At 52.1% G+C, this 23,298-nt stretch overlaps 2 pseudogenes across 1 annotated transcript in view; one reads left to right on the top strand and one right to left on the bottom strand.

Annotated features, from left to right (window-relative positions):
• The window catches only part of LOC146205921 (paired box protein Pax-1 pseudogene), a 48,644-nt pseudogene that overhangs the window by 24,738 nt on the left and 608 nt on the right, over positions 1–23,298 (top strand). The gene's annotated exons all lie outside the window — the stretch shown is intronic.
• Positions 9,666–13,133, bottom strand: LOC146205922 (uncharacterized; annotated as a pseudogene).

The raw sequence follows: 23,298 nt of genomic DNA, 5'->3' as shown, positions 1-23,298 counted from the left end.
TAAGGACAGCGCACTTGTTTTTTCAGAAGCAGCCGCAAGCAAGGAATGTCTTTTCTGAATCTGCATGTTGCTCATTTTCTACCCGTGATATGCAGCAAAGATATCTCCTCATTAACAGTAAGCAGGCTTAGGCGGGATTTATCGCAAACTACTCTCCGGACAATGTGTATTGCTCCCTGGAACCTTCTACTCTGAGACTGCAGTGAAGGCGACGCCTTTAGCCCATCTCGTCGTTTGCAGGTGCATAACTTCATCGTTAGGAGTCTGCGCGCATTGGTAACGAACATACTGTCACGACTGAAGTCACAGGGAGCCGTGAAGGTACACGTCGCCGAGGACAAGAGAATAAGGTCGGCTTGTCGTTCCGATCACAGAGTCACAGAGTCCAGCACCAGAGCGCCGCTCGTGCCAACAACAACCGCTTCGTCGTCGTCGGCCCCAAACAAGGCTGTCGCGCGGCGCTAGGCACGTGGCATTATTCCCCCCCGTGAAAGAAAACATCGTCCCGATGACAAGGTGAGAGGAGAAAAAAAAATAGGCGTGAGGTAAACTGTACAATAACGCAAGGTTTCACTTGCAGGAAGCGCTCAGTCCCGCGAAAAGTATGGCTTTCAGCGCACCACGTGCACAATTTCAGGCCGCTGGCGTCGAACACTGACGGTCACAGTTCCATCTGGAATGACTTCGTAATTAACGTTGTTTAAGCGGCGCAGGACTTTATAGGGTCCGAAATAGCGGTGGAGTAGTTTCTCGCTAAAGCCTTTGTGGCGCACGGGGGTCCACACCCACACTTGGTCCCCTGGTTCGTAGTGGACTTCCCTGTGCCGGAGGTTATAGTGTCGAGCGTCGGCGGCATGCTGCTCCTTGATGTGCAAGCGGGCCAGCTGACGGGCTTGCTCGGCCTGTTCTGCGAAATGGGCGGCATCGGGTTCGACCGCTTCTTCCCCGCACGGGAGCATCGCGTCCAACATCGTGCGGGCCTCTCTGCCATATACGAGACGGAACGGCGTAAACTTGGTGGTTTCCTGCGGCGCCGTATTGTAGGCGAAGGTGACATACGGCAGGATCTCGTCCCACATTTCATGTTCGACGTCGATGTACATTGAGATCATGTCCGCCAAAGTTTTGTTTAGTCGTTCCGTTAATCCATTTGTCTGAGGGTGGTACGCTGTTGTTGTGCGATGCTCGGTATGGCTGAGAGTTAAGGTGTCCCGCAGTAGCCGAGCTGTAAACGCCTTTCCCCGGTCAGTAATGATGGTCGACGGTGCACCGTGTCTGAGCACAATGTCGTTCATAAAGAATCGAGCAACTTCGCCGGCAGTACCTCGGGCAAGGGCCTTCGTTTCGGCGTAGCGTGTTAAGTAGTCTGTGGCGACTACGATCCACTTGTGTCCGTTCGAGGATAAAGGAAATGGGCCTAAAAGGTCCATGCCCACTTGCTCGAAGGGTGTTAGGGGTGGTTCAATAGATTGTAACATACAGGATGGCTTGAGCGTGGGTTTTTTTCGCCGCTGGCATTGTTGACAAGTCTGTACGTAACGTCTAACTCTCGGAGAAAGATGTGACCAGTAACAGTTCTGCCGGACTCGGTTTAGGGTGCGTGTAAAGCCAAGATGCCCTGAAGTAGGTTCGTCTTGGCAGGCCAGGAGAATTTCGTCCCTTAGATCAGCCGGTATGACTAGCAGGTATGTTTTCGCACTCGACGTAGAATTCTTCTTATAAAGCACCCCATTGCGGAGGCAATACGACGACAACCCCCGAGCAAGATACCGGGGTATTGTAGGATGCCCACCTTCAAGACGGTCAATAATCAGTCGCAGCTCGTCGTCGGCACGCTGTTTGGAGGCGAGATCGGACGTAGTGACTGCTCCGAGGAAGCTATCGTCGTCGGTGCCATCTGACGAAGGAGGGCCGACGGGCGCGCGGGACAGGCTATCAGCATCGGTGTGCTTCCGGCCAGACTTATAAATAACATCGAAATCGAACTCCTGCAGGCGCAATGCCCAACGTGCTAAGCGGCCACAAGGATCCTTTAAGTTTTTCAGCCAACACAAGGAGTGATGGTCAGTGATGACACGAAACGGTCGGCCATAAAGGTACGGGCGGAACTTGGCAGCGGCCCATACTACCGCCAAACATTCTTTTTCAGTGGTGGAATAGTTACACTCAGCACGGGAAAGTGCACGGCTGGCGTAGGCAATTACTTTCTCGACCCCGTCTTGGTGCTGAACTAGAACGGCACCAAGGCCGACGTTGCTCGCATCCGTGTGTAACTCTGTGTCGGCATCATCGTCGAAATGTGCCAGGATCGGAGGTGACTGGAGCCGGCGTCGTAACTCGTCGAAAGCCATCTGCTGCTCGGCGCCCCAGGAAAATGATGCGTCATCTCGAGTCAGGAGAGTCAGAGGGCTGGCCATCTGTGCAAAGTTTTTGATAAAGCGACGATAATAGGAGCACAGCCGCAAAAACCGTCGAACTGCTTTTTTGTGGGCGGGGACAGGAAAGGCAGCAACGGCAGCAAGTTTCTCAGGGTCAGCTCGGATACCATCAGCACTCACGATGTGCCCAAGAAACTTCAATTCGGTGAACCCGAAGTGGCACTTTTGAGGCTTGAGAGAAAGGTTGGCAGACCGGACAGCTTCGAGAACAGTTCTCAGGCGGCGCAGGTGTTCCGTGAACGTCGGTGAAAAAATTATCACGTCGTCGAGATAAACAAGGCATGTCTGCCACTTAAGACCTGTGAGTACAGTGTCCATCATCCGCTGGAAGGTGGCAGGAGCACAGCAGAGCCCGAATGGGAGGACGCGGAATTCATAGACCCCATCTGGTGTTACGAAGGCAGTTTTTTTCACGGTCCCTCTCATCAACTTCAATTTGCCAATAACCACTCCTGAGGTCAATGGAGGAGAAGTACTTGGCTCGGCGAAGTCGGTCGAGAGAGTCGTCAATCCGTGGCAGCGGATAGACGTCCTTCTTTGTCATACTGTTAAGTTTCCGATAGTCAACGCAGAAACGAAGTGTTCCGTCTTTCTTTTTAACGAGGACTACAGGCGACAACCATAGGCTGCTTGAAGGTTGAATGACGCCATCGGCGAGCATCTCCTTGACTTGCTGTTGGATAGCGTCTCTCTCCCGAGGAGACACACGATAGGGCTGCTGATGGATGGGTCGAGTGCCTTCATGCGTGATAATCCGGTGTTTATGACCGACGTTTGCTGCACTTTAGATGAAGACGTGGAGCACACACGAAACCCCAGCAATAGATCTTGGAGTTGCCTCTTTTCAACGGAGGAAAGGCTAGAATTGATGTCGACAGCGTGTACCGCATCATCCGGTTCAGTGCTAGGCGTAGCTTCCTCTGAAGCAAAACATTCGGCGACTTCGTGCAGATGGTCGACGCAAGCGATGACAGTGCCACGGAACAGATGTCGATGTTCATTGGAGAAATTGGTGACAAGCACCTCCGTCTCTCTTCCACGAAGGAAACAAAGACCTCTTGCCACAGAAACTCCCAAGGCGAGTGAGAGGGAGACATTAGGCTCAACAACCCGGAGGCCGTGATGTGGCTCCTCACAAGTAACTCTAGCGAGGATGCTGGCACGTGGTGGCACTGTGAGGCTATCATCGGCGACTCGCAGCGTGGAGTGGGACCCGCGGTACTCATGCCTTTCAGTTGCCAGTTTGGCGGAAAACGTCACCAAGCGGTTCGGTAGATCTATAGTGGCACCGTGCTCACGAAGGAAGTCGATGCCAAGAATAACATCCCGAGAGCATTCGCGTAGAACAAGAAAAGTCGCAACAAATGTGCAGCCTCGCACCGTAACCCAGGCTGTACACATGCCCAGTGGTGCAACCACATGTCCGCCTGCCGTCCGTATGTCTGGTCCGCTCCATGGCGTCATCACCTTTTTCAGTGTCCTTGTAAGCCGCCCGCTAAGGATAGAATAATCGGCTCCCGTATCAACTAAAGCGCTGACCTCCTTCGTGTCGACGATAATAGGGATGTCCAGGGAGACCCGGCCAAGACCAGGGCCTGTCGACGTCGGTTCGGAATGAAGTGAGCGGTGTGGCGGCGGAAGCTGGGCGGCGGTTGGGTGGTCGGCGTCGGGACAATTCAATGTCGACGGCAGGTCGGAGTGAAGCAAGCGGTGCGGCGACGGAAGCTGGGCGGCAGTTGTGTGGTCTGCGTCGGGGCGATTTAAGCGACACGGCGGTGATAACTGGTCGGCGATGCGGACGACGTCGGGGCGATCTGGTCTGTGCGGCGAAAACTGGACAGGAATTCGGCGTTCGATGTCGGGGCGAATCGAGCGGTGCGGCGGTGGAAGCTTTACGGCGAATCGGTGTGCGGCGGCCTCGCCCCCAAAGGTCGCCGGAGCTAGTTTTCCCGATGAGGGCTCGAGGAACCATGGCGTCCAGCGGTATACCGTGGCCCAGAAGGCGAAGAGCGACGAGGCGAAGGCGAGCGCGACTCGCGACGAGGAGAATGTGGCAGACTACGCTGGCGGGTGACGTACTCGGCGATGTCCTGAGGCCGCTGACCAGGCCGTGGACGAGGGCTGTCGGGGGAAAATCCTCTAAGTCCCATCTGACGATAAGGGCACTGCCGGTAGAGGTGACCTGCCTCGCCACAGTGGTAGCAGAGTCTTCCGGGGCGCCTGGCGCCGATCTGCCCAAAGGGGCAGCGGTTCCGCAGCGTGCACAGCGACCTGAGGTTGCGTGTACGGCGAAGGGGTAGGTAGCAGGGCAGGGCGGCGTGTGACATCAGCATAAGTCATCCGCTGGGTGGGGCCCGGGGGTGGTGGTGGAACGACTGTACTTGTCGGTGGCGTGAGTGCGTTCTGGACCTCCTCACGGATGATGCTGGCCAGGGAAGCTGCACCAGGAGTAAATGATCCATGAAGTTGCTGGAGCTCCTCGTGAACCACGGTGCGAATGAGGTCGCGAAGGGAGCTCATATCTGCCCCGGGATTGTAGTCGGTTCGGTCAGACGGCGGTAGTGTGGAGATGGAATTCAGCGGCCGACCATACTGGCTGCATCGCTGCTGTAGCAGTTTCTCCATGGTCACAGCTTCAGCCAGAAACGCCGCGACGGTGGTGGGCGGGTTCCGCACGAGGCCGGAAAAAAAGCTTTTCTTTGACGCCGTGCATCAGGTGCCGCACTTTCTTCTCCTCACTCATGGACGGGTCGGCGCGATGGCAAAGGCGCATGACGTCTTCAACGTACATTGCGACCCCTTCGTTCTGACGCTGAACTCGAGATGTTAGGGCACGCTCGGCATTCTCTCGGCGGTCACTGTTGGCGTACGTACCGAGGAGCTGGCTTCGGAAGGCCGGCCACGTAGAGAATGTGGCCTCGCGGTTCTCGAACCATGTCCGAGCAGCGTCTTCAAGGCTGAAGTAGACGTTCCGCATTTTCGCAGCGTCGTCCCAGCCGTTAAACGTCGCGACCCTTTCGTAGTGAGCTAGCCAGTCCTCGGAGTCTTCAAACTGCTCACCGTGAAATGGTTTAGGGGTACGTGGGGTCTGAAGGATGAGACAGGACGAAGGGGTGGAAGGGACAGTCATGGTGCGGGCTGGCGGTGTCGTTGCCACAGCTAGGGTCTCTTCGTCAAGAGCGAAGGCCTCGGGGGGCAAGCCTCGGAGCCGTCGGCTGGTACGATGAACAGGATTGGTCACGAGAGGCGGCCGCGTAGGATCGTCCACAGGAGATGGGATCATCTATGGCACCTCCACCAGTGTCACGACTGAAGTCACAGGGAGCCGTGAAGGTACACGTCGCCGAGGACCAGAGAATAAGGTCGGGTCGTTCCGATCAGAGTCACAGAGTCCAGCACCAGAGCGCCGCTCGTGCCAACAACAACCGCTTCGTCGTCGTCGGCCCCAAACAAGGCTGTCGCGCGGCGCTAGGCACGTGGCATTATTTTAGAGTACGTACCGACCAAAACTTTATACATTCCTCACATGCAAGTCCTGGATCGTTTCGCGGGGTTTTTCTAAAGCGTGCGGAATGATTTGGTGTAAACACCACAGGCCAAGTGCCGGGATCAGTGGTGTCAGATGGCCAGAGGACCGCAGCGCTGCTCTTTCCTACGTTTTGTTTCTGTTTGAAAAAGTGCGCTTGGAAATAGTGATCAGTATTGTAAGCCGTTTTTAAAGCTCCTTTTTTTGTGTGTGCACAAATGACGGGCAGTTGAGTTTTACCTGAAAACAAAAAAGGAGGAGAGGACCGTTTGTTGAACTTGCATGCCTTTTAATTCTATATTGCTCTGCGGCATGTTCAGAAATTTTAGAATTTTTTTAACACTTGTGCTGAGCATCTGCCATACAATTACGTAAAAAAAGAGCGATATAGTTGCTAACTGTGGGCAATGGTATATGACGTGTGTGTTACTCAGTTTTTTTTATATTTGTTTTATGTTTTTGATATTTGACTACACCAAAGAAAAAAAAAAAACAGAGGCATCGGAATTCTTGAGCTTATAATTGGTGCATTTTCGTTTAGGCAACCAGAAATGCTTCAGCAGCGGACTTCGCGGAGGTATAATGTGTAGTGGTTACTGCCGACTAAAACTGCATCCGATCATAGTATTCAGTTGTTTTGAAACAGCCGCATACATTTTTGATAAGGTGAAACAAGGTAGAAACGTATTTTAATGTCTATCTGTGATGTTTTACCTGATCGTATGATAACTTTTTCTGCAAACTATCACACCACTGCAAAAAAGGAAAAAAAAAAAATGCGAAGCAACCATATGCTGGAAATGCGCGTTCTGAGTCATAAATGTTTCGTGGCCTAACCATTTATGCCACCAGAAAAGTTCATGCGGAATAATACCATTCGCTGATTATGGTTCGTCATCAGTGCCATTAGGCAACACAGACGACAACGCTATGTCGGCTATATTCTTACAGTTTCACATTATGAGTGCATCGGAGCAGTAGTAGACTGCAATTTCATTCTTCACCCGAGGCCTAAAAAATAATCAAACAGCTCGGAAAAGTAGCCGAATAGACCGCTTGAAAACTTGTAATCCCGCCACGATCGTTTCTATATAGCATATGCTCATTTAAATTTCATGCCAGCACAACATACTCCTTTAGATTTTGCCAGACGTTGTGGTTCTCGCCTGCAGAACCTTCTAAACACTTTGCGAAAGCTCTACATCTACAGCTGTCGGCGGAAGGGAGGCAGCAGCGACGAGGAAGCGCGCGTAGCGAGTTGTCCACGCGACCATTTCTGCGCCGTTTTCACGGTGGCCGCTTTATTCCTATAGTAACTTCGTCTCCTGGAATCTAAAAACTGCATTTTAAGCTGCACGTTACAATAATAAAAGCTGGTGACCAACTCAAATGCATCTGAGCCAACCCGCTCAACCGTGCCTCGTAGCGCTTCCCACACGCAGTTTCTCGTGGCCTATAGTTTCGTTTTTGCGCTTTCGGCCGTTCGCGCTCGAGCCACAACGTTGGTGGAACCGGTGAAGTTACACCAACAGTAGCGATAGAAAATTCACATCGCTCGAAAGCCATCGGCGTGTCGTCATGGCCCAGTGCGGCGCCTTCGCAGTTAAGCGCCATTAGAGTCCACTGTCCGGTTTGGCCGGCGTGTCGTCCCCATGCTGCGCGCGGTACGTAAAGAAATGGGCGAAACACCACAGCGCGTGATGAAATTCTCGACATATCATATATGCATGGCAACGACTAGCTGCCCCAGTCGCGATGTAACAGGGGAGTATGTACTGAATGCAGTGCTTAAAGACCGTCGGAGGGGGTCTCCAGTGATTCGAGCCCAGGTGAAAAGGGAAAGAGGGAGAGAGAGAAAGCGGCTAGTAGCCTGCTTCGCACAATATTTTGTACAAAGGGGAGAAATTATTGTTCTCTGTCTTGGGTTTTAGAAAATATGCTAATGGTTCTGATCCAAACCCACTGCGAAATAGCAGAAACAATAAAGAAATTTTCTGAAAACCACTGAAAAAAATAAAAAAATGGCAGCCTGCTTCGTATTCATGCACTCTTTATATATTCGAGCGCCCCTCAGACCCCTCCTAATTATTATCGGGGGGGGGGGGGGATCTCAGACCCCCCAAGACCCCCTTGACTTTAAGCTCTGACTGAATGGGTGTCCGTAGGCGAGTTACAACGAGATTGCGGCCCACAACAATTAAGTAGCAGCCAGAAAAAGTAACACCCGAGTACGTAACAGGGTTTTACCGTACAGGGAGAAACGGAGTAACAAGTTGCCCTGTCCTAACCTTTTTCCCAAATATCTGACTTGCTTAGAGACCAATGGTATCACTCTCAGTGTTCACCTCGTGGAATTACTTTAAAGGAGATCAGTGACGTTCGTCAGGCCACTAACTCTAGCCAACCTATAGGTTCTTTGCACCGTGCCGACGTCAATTAAAAAAATTACAAAAATCGGGGCGCGGAAACAAGAGTTATTCAGTTTATAAAATTCTAAATACCAGAAAAAAAGAACAGCGCGTCTGAGCCGGTGTGAGAGGGAGCCCCTCTCCCATTTCGCTCGCCCATCGCTCGACTTGGGCGGAACCTATGAGATACGCAGCTTTCTGCTGACGTATCGGAAGCTGTCCACCATTGTTGCCTGTCCAGCTCAACTGGTTGCCGCGCTTTTTGGCATCGTCATTGCCGTGGTAATGACGTCAGCCCAAGTCTAGCCTAGCCCACAAGACGCTGATCCACACCATCTTTGTGGGGGTGTCGATGAGGTCAACCCGACAGTCGGCAAATCTGTGTAGCCGTTTTGGTGTTCCACCGGCGTCCATCGCTGCTGCTGCCGCGGATCACTCGAGCGCTACTTGTGCGAACGAGTGCGAAAGGCGGAGACGGAGGAATGGCGTACAGGAACTAAAAAAAAACTGATTTATTTATAGGAAGGGAAAGGCACGGTAACTGTCACACTTGTTTGCTGTGGACACCGCAACCGCGCCGTAAGGGAAGGGAGGAAGGTGGGAGTGAAAGTGGAAAGAGAGAAAGAGGAGCCGTAGTGGAGGGCTACGGAGTAATTTCGACCACCTGGGGATCTTTAACGTGCGCTGACATCGCACAGCACACGGACGAACTAAAACGAAGCCTACCCTGGACCTGTACAGGGCCAGCAAGGAGGTCATAGTGGCCTGCTGGCGCTCTGCGGAGTGCTGCGGGCACTATAACTCGGGTGTGGCGAGCGCGCATCACCAGCGATGGATGGATGGATGGATGGATGGATGGATGGATGGATGGATGGATGGATGGATGGATGGATGGATGGATGGATGGACGGACGGACGGACGGACGGACGGACGGACGGACGGACGGACGGACGGACGGACGGACGGACGGATGGATTGATGGATGGATGGATGGATGGATGGATGGATGGATGGATGGATGGATGGATGGATGGATGGATGGATGGATGGATGGATGGATGGATGGATGGATGGATGGATGGATGGATGGATGGATGGATGGATGGATGGATGGATGGACGGACGGACGGACGGACGGACGGACGGAGGGACGGACGGACGGACGGATGTTGTGGCCTTCCCCTCTGTAACGGGTGGATATTACATTAGAACAATATCATGGCCTGGCTCACTTTCACCTACTGCACATGAACACTTACAATAACATAGGTACACGTTAACAATTTCAGCCACTATTTTGGTCGTACTAGCCTCCACCGCTCTCTCAAGCGGCACTTGGTCTTGGCCACCTCTTTGAATTGTTTTGCACTGTCGGGAGCGTCACGTATGTTGAAGCCAAGTGTCTGTGAGAGTGCAGTGACCTCTGTTGGCGCTGGTGTGAGGCCAGCACAGTCGAGAACCAGGTAGTCGATAGTCTCCTCGCTCACTGCGCACACTCTGCGCACCGTACTTCGCACACCAGCATCGTAGCGTTGGCGATAGGTCAGAGTTCGGAGGGCTCCAGCTCGTGCCTCGCAGAGGAGGCTGCTAGAGATACCATTGTCATAGAGGGGTCCCGCACAAACCTCTTGTTTGTGTTCTCTGAAGAGCTTAAGTGTGGACTTTCCCTCCATGGCCTCCCTCCAGCGCTCGGATTCCACCTTTCGCACCTGAGCCTCAACAGTTTTCGCCCACTTTCGCTCCTTCTCCTCTTGTACGGGCTGAGAAAAAAAGCCATACTTCCTGCGGCGTTGCTGCAGTCGCTTCGTCCATCTGGTGCGGACCCCATTGGTGCACATAATTGAACACTTGTCGCGCTAATCGGTGTGGCTGCATGAGTCTCAGCCTGCCATCATACGACGTCTTGCTTCGCACCTCTCGTGCCTCAAAGCTGGACCAACCAAGGTCACCTTGAATTGCCTCGTTTGCAACGTTCCCATGGCATCCTGGAGCCAGCCTTCCAACTGCGTTCCAGCCATTCGCGGGTTGGTGCTGTAGAACATACCACCGCATTGGCAAAGGTCAAGGCAGGGACGTGCACCGCCTTCCACCTCTCGCATCATGAGAAATCGGTTAAAGCTCCACAAGCGTCTCCTGTGAAGAATGTTGCTAGCCCGCTGGGATGATCTTCTTAAATGTACCTCATAACCAGCAGAATAGTCAGACTCAGTCCCGAAGGTCACACCGAGGTAGCGGTAATGTGCAGTTTGAGGAAGCGGCACACCTTTTGTCAACATCGGGAGGCAGGGGCTCAGGTCCAGAAAAAGCTAGTACGGCCGACTTTTTGGCATTGAACTGCAACCCAAGAGGCGCCAGCGCTTCAGCACAGTCAGTAATGAGGGCTTGCAGGTCTTCCGCGTTACCTGCCAACAGCACAATGTCGTCGGCGAACCCCAACGCTGGCAACACTTGCCGTTCCCTGATGTCTTCGTACATCCGCTCCACTACGAAGCCAACACCCGACGCCAGTAGCCGCCGCTCAACACTCGCCGTGTATAGCATATATAACAAGGGTGAGTGGGCAGCCCTGTTTCAGACCCCTACCCACTACCACCTCGCCCGACCAGATGCCACTGAGGGTGGCTATCACCGGGTTGTTGGCAGAGACTTCGGAGCATCACTGTCCAGGTTTTGGGAATTCCAACTGCGTCCAGATGTTGCAGCAGTAGTTCCTGGGGGACGCTGTCATAAGCCTTTGCTACGTCCAGGAAACAGCTCGCCAACCCTACTGCCTCTTTTCGCGCGATCTCTATGTATTGGCTTAAGAGATACAGATTGTCTTCAAGGCGGCGGCCACGTCGGAACCCATTCTGCAACTCGGTCAAGTGGTTGCCCTCTTCGGCCCACCTGGTCATCCAAGCCTTCAGGACTTGCGCGAATACCCCGTACAACACGCTGGTGATAGTGAGAGGTCGATAGTCGCGTAAGAGGCCGGCATCACCGCCCTTCTTTGGCAGCAGGATCACTCTGCCACGGCGCCAGTATTCTGGCAGAGGGCTGCCTGTCAGCATATCTGTGAAGATACCGGCAAGCTGTGCCCGCACCTCACTGCCCAGGCTTTTCACGAGCCCATCCAGCCCTTGGGCTGTGCGCGCGCTAATCCAAGCGATTGCTCTATCGATGGCTCCCACCGACACTGACCAAATTTCTTCTTCCCTAGTAGCCCTCCCTGGCTGCTCACAGGTTGGGGAACTCATGCACGGCTCCTCAAGTGCTGGTGGTACCGCGTATACTTTGCGTATATGCTCGGTCAAGGCCTGATAGAGATCAGCCGTCTTTGCTCCACTTGACTCGTCGCAGATTTCCGCCTGTGCCGGCCTGCCATCTTGTCGTGCCACATACATCCAGAATTTGGACGCCGCTCCCTTCCCGGCGCTCTTGATGTCCTGGAGCATCTTATGGTTGGCTTCGGCTATTTTCCGCTGCGTAATAGCCTGCATTTCCCGCTTTCGAAGCAAATATTCGTGCCAACTACCCTGTACATCTACGCCGTATGGATTTCTAACCGCCCGACGGTGTTGTCGGTTGGCAAGACCACGGGCACACAGCGCTGCTCTAACCTCCCCATCCCACCAATTTTTTCTACAGACTCCTCGACGCGCACTGGTTATCTTCACATGCTTCTGCATAATGCGGCGAAGTTCATTGATGTACTCTTAATACGAGGCTGCCTCTTCTTGGTGGGGGCTAAGCTCAAATTCTTGGGCCACTTGTTCATAGGCTGCAGCAAGGAGAAACTGTGTTGGGACCTCACGTCATTTAGGTTGTCGGTGCCATGGGGATGCTTTGAACCGCAGCATAAGACGATTGTGATCACTCCCCAAGCTGTGTTGGCCTTCCTTATCAATGTGAATGCTCTGGAGTGCGCAGCAGAGCTTCCGCGACACGAGCCCATAGCCAATGGATGAACTCTGGCCTCGGGCACACCATGTAACTGTTCCCTCACAGTCGGCTGGTAGGTTTACTATTTCGAGCGATAACTCCCGGGCCAGCTCAAGCAGGAGAGTCCCGTTATGGTCGGAGTAGCCATCGAGTTCTTCAATGTGGCCATTAAAGTCACCCAATATCATAACTTCCCGGTTGGGGCCCCAGCGAATGTCGTGCCTTATGCAGCGCAGGATGTTAGCGTTTTCGTCACGTTGATTAGGGGAGACGCCTAGGTATGTCACGCATGCCATTACTGGCACTGCATGGATATAGCCAGACACCCAAGCGTGTTCCTCGCAGGCACCCGAGAGCGGTGTCCAGGAGCCTCCTTCCCACCACAAAAACCCAACACCTCCCCCCCTTCGTTTTTTTTTCTCGACATAACTCGTGCCATCTGTGGACGGTGTCAGCAGAAACGATCAGCCACGTGATTTTAAGGCGAAGGCCTTTAAATCCTCATCGTTGTCGACAGAAGGCTGTCAACAGAGGTGTCACGCTTTCGAGAGCGAGAATTAAAAATAAATTAATAAACCGTCTCTCCACCGGGAGTCGAACCTTCATCCCTTGTATCCCTAGCCCATAATGATGATGTCGCGGTCATGCCCTTTGCAACGGGTGGACGTCGGTTTTCCCGAGTCCAGTGTTTTACCAACTGCGTCACTATCCGTATTTTTTTTTTTTTTTTTTTTTGCTGCCAGGATTTGGCACATGACAAAGGCTCTACCCTTGAGAGAGCCATTCGGGAGGTTCTGCAGCCATACTCTCTTGAAAATAAATTCGAGAAGGTCTGGCATCCCTGTCACAGTGATAGCCGGGGGCCCTATTCTCGACAATTCGCCATTTTGTTCAAATTGTGACGTACGCGTGACGTGTGCATCAGGACGGTGCCAGGTTACGTAAGCACACAATCGGGTTACGCATTCTGAAGAAAAAGAGAAATAAAGTGACAGAAAAAAGCGCGCTGTCGTCTGCTACTATATATTGGCGCCAAGTATGTGTTGTGGGCGCCATTGACGACAGCGCCCCAAGCGGCAAGCTAACCAGGCGGACCGCCGGGAGACCCCGGCATGGGGGACCGCGCCAAGCAGAGCGAAAACGGGTGCCATTATCTGAGGTATAAATAAACAGTTTTGCTTGTTATACCGGCTACGTCTACCACATGGAGGCAGCGGTGGGATAACCAACGCAGCGTGACACCCAGGACAGCGAGTTTTTATAGACCCTATTCACCATCAAGTTTAGCAGGCAGCAGCTGGGGCAGCCCTGTATTGTGGAGACGCCATAACGTTGGCCGGTTAGAGACTAAAAGCACACAAGAAGCTGCTTCCGACGCATCGGCGCCGGTCTATCGGCGTTCTTCATTCTGCGCGCCGCTCATTTGTCGAACACTTGAGACGCCGTTTGCAACGCCGTCCAACCAAAGCGCGGATTTCACCGATGCCGTGTACCCTCTGTCTCTCTTTTTCTTCTTCTCTGATGGTGCGTTATAGTTGCGTTGCACGTACCATGGTTGCCAGTAAAGCTGCAATGACCATTTGCAATGATTTCACGTGAATAAGCTTTATATTCCTAAAGTAACAGAACAGAATTTTCCTCCCCCGGGGCGAATGAGTGAGCGCAGATTCTGTGGGTTTGCGGCCCCGCAGATTTGCGGCCCCGCATAAGGTCGGTACTATTGCACGTTATCATTGTAGTGAAGAAGCAAACTCACAATCCCTGCAGCGCGCTGCGAAGAAGCAGACTCGCGACTCGAAGTCCCTGCGTCGCTTCGAATACCAGCTCTAACCCCGCCAGACCACCGGAAGAAAGAGAACGAATTTATTATTATTAAAGCAAAAGACTGCGAACGCACAAAATCTGCGCTCACTCATTCCCCGGGGGAGGAAAATTCTGTTTTTCTGCTGCCCATAGTCATGCCAGCACTGCTTGGAGCCATGGGGGAAGGGAGAAGACTGTATTGGAGGAGGAACCATGGCGTGGACAAAAACTGCCGCGAGCGCTTATTCCTCCCATGTCTTAACATGGCCCCTCGCCAGCAAATTGAGGTATGGCAGTGGAACTGCAGGGGATTCCGCAACAAACGGAGTAACCTGTTGTTTCACATCCAAAGCTTACCTAAAGAACCGGACGTAATAGCCCTTCAAGAAGCTAGCGGGCCGGCGAAATTACCAGACTATAAAGCGTTTACTCCCCCCTCGAACGCAGGGACGACGGCGACAGTCCCATTCATAGCTACATTTGTTCAATGCAACATTACGGCTATACAACACACTATAGACAGTTCTAGCGAACAGCACACGCTACTTGAAATTGTGCCCAGAAAAAAGGGTGAGGCAAACCTTTTTCTACTCAACTTATACAGTTCACCGAAAGACAGAGGGTCAGGAATTCCCGACCTACTGTGTAAAGCAACTCGACTGTCCGCAGGAACGCAGCTCATTGTGGTGGGCGATTTTAATGCCCACCATTCGGCTTGGGGTTATCGGAAGAACAACCCCAAGGGTACAAAGCTGTGGCAGTCTATCCAGAACCTAGGCCTCGCAATTCTTAACGATCCACAAGAAATCACGCGGGTCGGCAACAGCGTTAGCGCAGATGCCTCACCCGATCTCACACTAGCCAAAAACATTAACGACGCCTGCTGGTCCAACACGAGAAACGCACTAGGGAGCGACCATTACATAATAGCTACAACATTTGACACAACATTTCACAAGCTGCACCGCATGCGCACACGCATTACCGACTGGGATAGGTTCAGACGCTTACGAAAGCAAACTGCCCCCAGTCAGATAAACAACCTAACGGAGTCGATTGCTGCACTTAAAGAGGATGTCAAGACCACCACGGTCGAGACGCCGACTGAGGAGCCGCACCAGACGACTGACTCCAAACTCCTCCACATGTGGGAAGTGCATGCCAGTCTACTAAAACGTTAGAAGAGACAGAGACACAATAGAAATCTACGCAAGCGTATAGCGCAACTCGAGCGCCATATCGAAGCATACACTATAGACCTGCAGGAAAAACAATGAGGCCAAATCTGTGGTAATATGAACGGGCAGCTTGGAAACAAAAAGACATGGTTCTACCTCCGACACTTGCTCGACCCCACACAGACAAAATGCACTCAGCGAGACCGGCTCACGAAATTAATTCACCAATACCAGGGTATGGACGCTGAGCTACTTGCCGAACTGCGAACACGCTACCTGAACACATCCCACACAGACCCTCTACCCGCGTATGAGAGTCTCCCCAACGACACCCTGAATGCCGACATAGTAGATGCCGAGGTCTGGTTTGCTCTCAGTCTGCTCCGTACCACCACCGCGGCGGGACCTGACGGAGTGTCAAACAAAACGCTCAGAAACCTAGACCACACGTCTTGCGCGGCCCTGACGGAACTAATGAACACCTACTGGAGGGAAGGCGAGATCCCTCAGGAATGGAGGCATGCGCGGGTCACCTTCATCCCAAAACCAGGCAAGAAACTCTCGATTGAGAATTTACGGCCCATCTCCCTCACGTCTTGCATCGGAAAGCTAGTGGAACATGTCATCCTTAACCAACTGCAAAATTACGCGGAAGACCGCGACTTACTTCCTCCAACAATGATTGGATTTAGGACAAACTTGTCTACGCAGGACGTGATGCTACAGCTTAAGAAGGATGTGCTGGACCCTCCATGTGGAACTGGGACGAAGGCGGTACTCGGGCTAGGCCTGAGCAAAGCCTTCGACAACGTCTCGCATGAGACAATCCTCACGAATCTCTCTCAATTGGACCCTGGTGAATGGATATTTAATTATGTCCGATCATTCCTATCCGAACGGACTGCAGAGCTCACTCTAGGTAGCCTTAAATCAGATCCCATTCCTCTGGGAAGCCGGGGCACACCACAAGGCTCGTTGCTCTCGCCTTTCCTATTTAATCTTGCACTCATTACACTTCCCCCCAAGCTCGCTGCCCTGCCGGGGCTGCAGCACACTTTCTACGCGGACATCACCCTGTGGGTAACCACGGGGAATGACGGCCAAATAGAGGATACGCTGCAGCAGGCAGTCGACATAATCGAAACCTACGCGTCGGGAGCGGGCCTTGAATGCTCGCACGCAAAATCGGAACTGCTGGTTTTCCGGGCCAAGCCGCGCGGAAGAAATGCAAACCAGCCCCCCCCCCCCCCCCCCCCCCCCCCCCGATCGCCCTGAATGTATGTGTGAGAGGCCAACCGGTCAGGGAGGTTCAAGCCATGCGCATACTGGGCATGTACATACAGAACAATCGCAAAAACACCGAAACAATCAACAAACTCACTGCCACGGTGAATCAGACTGTACGACTTATCAGACGAATCACCAACAAAAGAAAAGGAATAAAAGAAAAAGATCGCTGTCGATTAGTCCAGGCTTTCGTACTGAGCAAAACTGTCTGCTCCCTCCCGTACCTGCAATTCGCGGAAAGAATGAAGGTCGAGAGCCTAATCCGACAAGCCTACAAGGCTGCCCTTGGGCTGTCGCACAGCACGTCTACGGAAAGGTTAGTGGCCCTTGGGGTTCACAACACGCTATCGGAGCTTTGCGAGGCACACCTTGTCTCCCAGCTCGGACGACTCACTCGCACGAACGCGGGAAGGTCCATCCTGTACAGACTACACATGTGCGAACAACTTCCAGAGAAGGACGCGAAAACACAGTTACCTACACACATTAGGACAGCTCTATTCATTAAGCCCTTACCCAAGAATATGCACCCCGCGCACCACGAAGACCGACGCATGGCGAGGGCTCGTGCCCTACATGCCAAGTACGGCCGACACGTCAATGCAGCATACGTGGAGGCAGCGGAATATCGGCACACCCAGAGACAAGCGTTCGCACTGGCCGCTGTGAATGGGAACGGTTCCCCGTTGGCGGCCGCATCAATCACAACCACCTCCTCCGAGACGGCGGAGGAAGCGGCCATAGCCTTAGCTATTGCAAACACGTCCGCCGATATTATATTCAGTGATTCTAAAACAGCCATTCGCAATTTCGCGAGGGGCTGCATCACGTCTACCTCCCTCCGCATCCTCCAAAGCACCCCTGCTCCGGTTAGGGAAATTGAACTAATCTGGGTCCCGGCCCACTCGTCTAATTCAGGGAACGAGGCGGCTCACGCGCCCTCCGACCCGAATTTCACGAGGGACGGGTTAATTTCTTTTCATGACCCATCACTTTAGGCTGGAAAGGCGCACATATCCGCCTCCCCACAAATTTTTAACAAATGTGCAGGAAGTTACCTGGCGCCGACTACAAACACGTTCTCCTAAATGCGGCGGTGCTTGCCCTGATGTACCCAGGCCAGTACAACCCAAACTGCAGTAAATGCGGCGAAAGAGCGACATATGATCACATTCTCTGGAACTGCGCAAATTATCCACCTGAGGTGGAACTAATACAGCTCCCTTCTCCGCCGAATTGGGATAAACCTACCCGGTCATACCTCGGCCACGCGCAATCCTCCCACCGCGGTTAGCAACAATCTTTACATTCCGCCTCTTCCCAAAAATACCCACCCGGAGCATAATCGTGAGAGACGGAAAGCTAGAGCCAAGGCTTTACACAAGCACTACCCTCCTGGCGATCCGGCAGTTTACGTAGACGCGGCCGAATATTCAAACTGACCAGCTTTCGCATTAGCCGTCGTGGATGGATTCCACAACACGATAGTCAGTGCGTCCATTCCAAATTTGCAGGATTCCCTGCAAGCTGAAGAAGCAGCAATTGCCCTAGCAATCACACACTCCTCTGCTGAGTATATCTTCTCAGACTCCAAAGCAGCAATTAGTAATTATGCCCATCGCAAAATCCACTGCCCGGCCGCAAACATTCTAGCATCATCCCCTCCACCTCATCACCCTCCTCTGGGTCCCTGCGCACAGCGAACACCCAGGCAACACGGCCGCTCACTCCCAAGCCCGAGCACTCGTCAACCGGGCTGAGAGCGACCTGGTGCCTTCGTCTCGCAGTGCCAGAGATCGGCTTCTTAACTACCACGACCTCACCGTATTTTATAGAAATTCCCACCTGCTGTACCCTCCTCCGCATAAATCTCTTCCCAAAAGCGACCAGGCTTTCTGGCGCAGACTTCAGACGGCCACAGTCATGACTCCTTTCCTTCTCTCTATTATAAACCGTGGCGAAACCTCTCCTCACTGCCACTTGTGTCCTAGCACCAGAGCCGACTTTGCTCACGTCTTCCTGAACTGCCCGAACAAACCCAAGCCCCCGTGGCAAGGGCCAAGACATCGAAAGCGATGGGAGGCTGCTCTGCGCAGCTCGCTGCCGGAGGTACAACTTCTGACAGTGAGCTGGGCCCGAGGGGTCGCCGAAGCTCAAAAGTGCCCGGCCATCTAGAGCGGCCTGAGGGCCCATCGTCGTCCTGCTCCCTCACTTCCCTTTACCCCCCCCCCCCCCCCTCACTTGGTTCTTTTTTTGAATCATTAAAGTTGCTACCTACCTACCTCCCTTCTCCCGAGCAGTGGGAAGCCGCGCCGGTCAGCTCGGACCCGAAGATTCAACTACGGGCCAATGCTGCTAACCTCGAAAGCCACCTCCCCCCAAAATGTAACTGAAATGTCCCTAGATTTCCCTAGATACGGTTAAAAATGTTCTGGCGTGGAAAAAAGATGCGTAGTTGAATCGCAAGCTCTGTTATTTCCCAGAGACCCTTTTGCCACACGAAGCAACTTTCAAAGCTGTAAATTTTAAGCGATTCATTTTTTTCAAGCGAACTCTTTATTGTACACTGGGTATACAAATGATGGTCATCAAATATTAATTGAATATTGCAACTAAACAGTACATACAAACAGAAAGGCGAGCTTTTAAATGACGATACAAGATAAAGCGTAGACTGTATCTTTACTTAATAATTTAAAGAATACATTTACTGCTATAGCAGACTGCAACACATCAATCTATGTTTGACTACTGTGACCAAGGAATGCTGCGAATACAAAGCACGGAGGAGGAATTCGACCCACGCGCGGGCAGCTTTGCAGCCGTCTATGAATGCAGCGTCTGTGCGGCGCGGCCGGGCCGGGCGCGTGTATCCAGGCAAACCCACCTATCCAGGGAGGTCTGCCCTTTCCGCCGCGAGGGGCGCGCGGATCGCGGCCCAAAGGCTCCTTCACACACACACACACACACACACACACACACACACACACACACACACACACACACACACACACACACACACACACACACACACACACACACACACACACACACACACACACACACACACACACACACACACACACACACACACACACACACACACACACACACACACACACACACACATATATATATATATATATAGTAGAGACGGTGTTCTGCCAGCGCGTAAGAGCGCTCGACCAGCCCGACGGAGCTCGCGTACTGGCCGTAGTGACGCCAATACGTCGCACCAAGCCACGGCCGGTCTCGAGGGACAACGCGAGACCGGCCGTGACCAAGCGTGGTGAAGAACCGGAGAGCAACGAGCCCTGCTTCACGAGAAATAAAAATGACCCATCGAGAAAACGAAATTTCCCTAGATAATAGCAAAAATCCCTTTTTCTTCGAACAAAGTTTAATTTCCCTAAATTTAGGGGAAAATCCCTAGGGTTGGCAGCGTTGCTACGGGCCATCGAGCGGGCTAATAAGGTCGCCGCCAGCCATGGACTAGCGGCCATCTAGTACGTCTCTCCTTAGACCTGCTTGAGCGACGAAATAAATGTTTTGCAATCCAAAAATCCTTACAAGGAAAAAAAAAAAAAGACTCCGCGAGATACGCGTACGTGACGTTGTGACGTGTAGGCTACGTCACTCATATGCCACGTGATTGCGCATCGACTGCCTGCAAAAATATCCTCCCGTCTATGTTGGCTCCCGTCCCGCCCCTCCTTCAACTTCTCCCCAGTAATAGGTAAAAAAAAAAAAAAAAACATACAGAAGAAAGCGTGCGTACTGTTGAGTGCGGACGGCTGGATGCTCTCCCTCCGCCAGCACTAAGCCGCGCTCCCACAGCCAAGCGTTTCCCAGTAGAATAAAAAAAAAAAACATGTCGGTTGGACACGCAGAAGTGACGTCGCTCCACGTCACTTTTGTGTCACGTGATTGCGCGTTCACGATCTGCAAAAATATCCTCCTTTCCGTAATAGCATGGAGGAAGGAAACAACTTAGGAGAAGCCCTTGTCCATGGAGGAAGGAAACAACTTAGGAGAGGCCCTTGCCATTCCCAATGCATTGGAGAAAGTGTGGCGGACGTGACGTCAAAATTTAGGGTCGGCCAATTCGGGCCATTAGCAACGGCGCGCTATTGCTATGAAAACTCGGGCCACTAGCAACAGCGCTGCTAAGGGCCCTAGGTACGGAGCGTCGCGGAGAAAGAGAATGCGGAGGGTAAAGGAGGAGGAGAGATGTAGGAGCATCCGGTCGCGGCGCGGCCGCGTCGGCTTCAAAAAAATGACGTCAGGGCCTCTGCTAAGTTCTTTCCTTCCTCCATGCGTAATATAGCCTGCCATTCCGAAGTATGCTGGGTAATGCGCCATGATGTTGTCGTCAGCAGCAGACGACGCAGCACGACACTGCCACAGAGCCTCGTCTATACGTCTCTAGCGACGCCGACGTGAATGGCTCACACAATATCACACAGATCGCGGTACAACTTTTTCCTCTTTGCACCAAACGAATATTCCAGAGAGAGAAACGCGCTGAAGGAAATCTAGCACTCTCGATGACCTGCCTGTAATACCATAAATCCCACGCTACTTTTTCGGTGGAGAAGACAAACTCAGTCAACAGGCGCCGCAACCTAACTTGGCAGACGGTGTGCAAGAATGGATCGGAAACGTCGCCCAAAAAACAAAAATCGATTGATAACCTGGCGTAAAAAGAGATGCCCGAGCCCTAAACCCCCATCTTTAACCAGCCGGAACAGATTTGTCCTGTAGCATTCCCATTCTGCCACCCAAATGAAAACGACAAAAATCCTCTGAAGCTTTTGTAAGTTTACCTGCGAACAATATGCAACCCTTGCAACACGTACCATTATAGCTTGCTGATGAAAAAAATATTACATACTGTAGCTCTGGCCAAAATAGATATGTTGATGCCTTTCTCCCATAGTTCTTGAGTCTTCCCTTTTCAATATTGCTCACTTTGGCGGTAACTATCCAGCTCGATACCTAAGTACATGGTCGGGGTCTTCGCCCATGTCACATTCGCAAAGTGGTCAGGCTTCAATGGCCACTGCCCATGCCATAGCCCAAGGCACTTAGCCCAGTTCACCCCACTACCGGTAACATCGGAAAACTCACGGACTCATTTAGCCTCAAGTACGCTTTCCTGGTCAACCGTAAGAACAGCAACATCATCCGCTTATGCCAACAACTTCACTTCGGCTGCTTGTAACTTAAACTCATTAATGGTGTCATGTTTAATTATTTTCATACAAAAAGTCTCAATGTAAATACAAAACAAAAGAGGGCAGCAGCTTCCCTTTTCAATATTGCTCACTTTGGCGGTAACTATCCAGCTCGATACCTAAGTACATGGTCGGGGTCTTCGCCCATGTCACATTCGCAAAGTGGTCAGGCTTCAATGGCCACTGCCCATGCCATAGCCCAAGGCACTTAGCCCAGTTCACCCCACTACCGGTAACATCGGAAAACTCACGGACTCATTTAGCCTCAAGTACGCGGTCAACCGTAAGAACAGCAACATCATCCGCTTATGCCAACAACTTCACTTCGGCTGCTTGTAACTTAAACTCATTAATGGTGTCATGTTTAATTATTTTCATACAAAAAGTCTCAATGTAAATACAAAACAAAAGAGGGCAGCAGGGACAGCCCTGCTGCACCGAACGCTGTACGCTAACGGGGGCCCCCAGACTCTGGTTTACGATCAAACTCTGGTTTACGATCAATCTTGTTGTGCAGTTTTGGTACCGGATCATGAAACGCTCTTCATAATTCCTTTGTCTACCACGAGGATGATAGCGAGGTTCTGCGAGTGCCAGATATATATTGCGCCTTTCCATTCCTGCAAACGAATTATAGAACGCCGGTAAACTTTGATGCGTTCAATGAAATGCTGGTTATGTTCGATAAGGGGCGCGTGATGTACCGTCACGACAGGTCACGACGTCACCAGGCGATTCATGCATACACAAAGCTGACCCCGCCGAGCATCCGATCCAGGCCTCCGTGCAGCACCTTTCATTTGCCGCTTTCTCGAACGCCGCACCACACAGTAAACAGAAGCAGACCCAGATGTCTATGAGGCATTAATACAGCAGGCATCAATGGCGTTTGAAATTGATTTACAGGATAAAAAAGGCGCAGTATCTGTCACTGTACCACGCCGTAAAGGAAGGGAGGAAGGTTGGAGTGAAAGAAGACAGGGAGATAGAGGTCCCGTAGTGGAGGGCTACGATCCACCACACTATAATGGCTTTCGCCTTATCGCACTTCAGTGGTCCAAAGTGCCCTCTATAATTTTTTTGGACTGTACAGTTATTTTTCCGACCTCTGAGATCCGAACGTTGTCAGCTGCCTTGGGATTTGAGGAGCCTGCGGGGGGGAGGCCCTGTGACTTCGGCGGCGGTTTGCGATGGCTGTGTGAGCTTACAGTGACTGTGTGAGTGTACAGTCCCTATCTTTACATGCACTTCAAGAACACATGCGGAACTAAAACACCTTCTATTTGTTTTCTGCATAGTAACTTGAAGAACATTCGATTGTAAAATCTAAAGTGCGTGCTAAAGTAATCAGCGCTCATGCGAGAAGGAAATATCCTATCCGTTAACGAACTTCGCCGCCATATGTTGCTCACATCGGTGTCAAAACACTGATTATTGAAGCGGATTAAAATATTAGGCGCTACGATTTCGCTGTTATTTTGGGGCATCGGGAAGGTGTA

This window comes from Amblyomma maculatum, chromosome 1 (genome assembly GCF_055883805.1).
Source record: "Amblyomma maculatum isolate TAMU_Amacu chromosome 1, ASM5588380v1, whole genome shotgun sequence".
In the NCBI taxonomy this organism is placed as follows: Eukaryota; Metazoa; Arthropoda; class Arachnida; order Ixodida; family Ixodidae; genus Amblyomma; species Amblyomma maculatum.
This window is presented reverse-complemented; position numbering and strand designations above follow the sequence as displayed.